Source organism: Bubalus bubalis, chromosome 1 (genome assembly GCF_019923935.1).
Source record: "Bubalus bubalis isolate 160015118507 breed Murrah chromosome 1, NDDB_SH_1, whole genome shotgun sequence".
NCBI lineage: Eukaryota > Metazoa > Chordata > Mammalia > Artiodactyla > Bovidae > Bubalus > Bubalus bubalis.
In genome coordinates this window covers 97,132,136-97,133,803 of record NC_059157.1, presented here as the reverse complement: position 1 = coordinate 97,133,803, position 1,668 = coordinate 97,132,136, and the positions used below count along the sequence as shown (strand labels likewise).

General features: G+C 44.6%; 1 pseudogene; it reads right to left on the bottom strand.

The window, feature by feature from the left end:
• Nucleotides 1-274: 274 nt before the first annotated feature.
• LOC112584500 lies at nt 275-622 on the bottom strand (annotated as a pseudogene).
• Between the last annotated feature and the right edge of the window lie 1,046 nt (nt 623-1,668).

Here is a 1,668-nt window from a genome sequence, read left to right as displayed (position 1 = left end):
TATATCTTTCCTTTTCTCCTTTGCTTTTCACTTCTCTTCTTTTCACAGCTATTTGTAAGGCCTCCCCAGACAGCCATTTTGCTTTTTTGCATTTCTTTTCCATGGGGATGGTCTTGATCCCTGTCTCCTGCACAATGTCACGAACCTCAGTCCATAGTTCATCAGGCACTCTATCAGATCTAGTCCCTTAAATCTAGTTCTCACTTCCACTGTATAATCATAAGGGATTACTATGTCAAAAATAATAAATGCTTGGTGTTAGTCTACCTACAATTCAGTTTTTGGTGTGAAGTTCTTTGGTTACAAGAAGGAATATTTAGTTTACTTCACTAATAGGTATATCTTCTAATACTGGATGGCCTCTTGGCATTTCTTCTGCTGTTGATTTTTAGCAATGTTATCTGTGATAACATGAATGCAGTTGACTCGTCATGTTTATTCCAAATAAGAGTATATAATGGATTACTATGGTAACAAGGAGGTAGTAATGGAACTGCCGAATAATTTCAAGATTCAGGAATAAAAGCCCATCCGAGACAGAGTGTGCACCAAAATTGGGAGCTTAACGGAGAAAACCATAGAATGCTCTTTCTGCAAATGGCAGCGTTGAATTTTCCACCATTTTTTCCCCTCTGTGGCTATGGACAATCTTGGGCCCTCCAAGAGCCCACTCGGGCCCTTCTCTTGACAGCTTGGCCACCTCAGACCCCTGCGCAAGCAAGGATCAGGAAGCTGCAGGTGGCGGGGAAAGAGAAATTGAGGGTAAGGCCAGGTGCAATGGAGAAGGCAATGGCAACCCACTCCAGTACTCTTGCCTGGAAAATCCCATGGATGGAGGAGTCTGGTAGGCTACAGTCCATGGGGTGGCGAAGAGTCGGACACGACTGAGCAACTTCACTTTCACTTTTCACTTTCATGCATTGGAGAAGGAAATGGCAACCCGCTCCAGTATTCTTGCCTGGAGAATCCCAGGGACGGCGGAGCCTGGTGGGCTGCCATCTATGGGGTCGCACAGAGTCGGACAAGACTGAAGCGACTTAGCATCAGCAACGGCAGCAGCAGCCAGGTGCAAAGGTACCACCCCCTAGGGCGCAGGCGCACAGTCCTCGGCTGGAGCGTGTGAGCGGAGGAGCATTAACTATGCGTGGAAAGTTTGGAACTATTTTCTCGTGGTGGTGGTGGTGGTGGTAAGAACTGTATTTTAAACAGCGTAAAGGCCTCTTTTAATTTAGTATTTTGTGATTCTTCTTTACATCAGGCATTGCCTGAAAGCATGTTAGAAAGTGCTAACCTCCGAGTTTGATACGTGCGGTGGCTTCGTGTCTAGTAATATTATCCCAAGGCATTTTGTAAGTGCTTCATTGCATAAGGTGCCCGGCTAGGTGCTGATGAAGGAGATAGCATAGACTGTGTTCCCATCCTCAAGTTATTTTTAACAGAATGTGAGACGAATAAAAAGAAGTCCAAAAGCACAGAATTAGAAGAAAAAGTGAGTAAGGTGGATAGCGTTTTGTTTGTAATTCAGTGAAATGTCTTTGGGGACGTTTGGTTAGTACCGGATGGAGTGGTTAAACCGATGAAGATACAAACCTCAAATTACCCACCTGAAAAGTTGGAATTCGTGAATATAGATCCCTTCTATACAGCAAGGAATCTGCCCGTGTATCT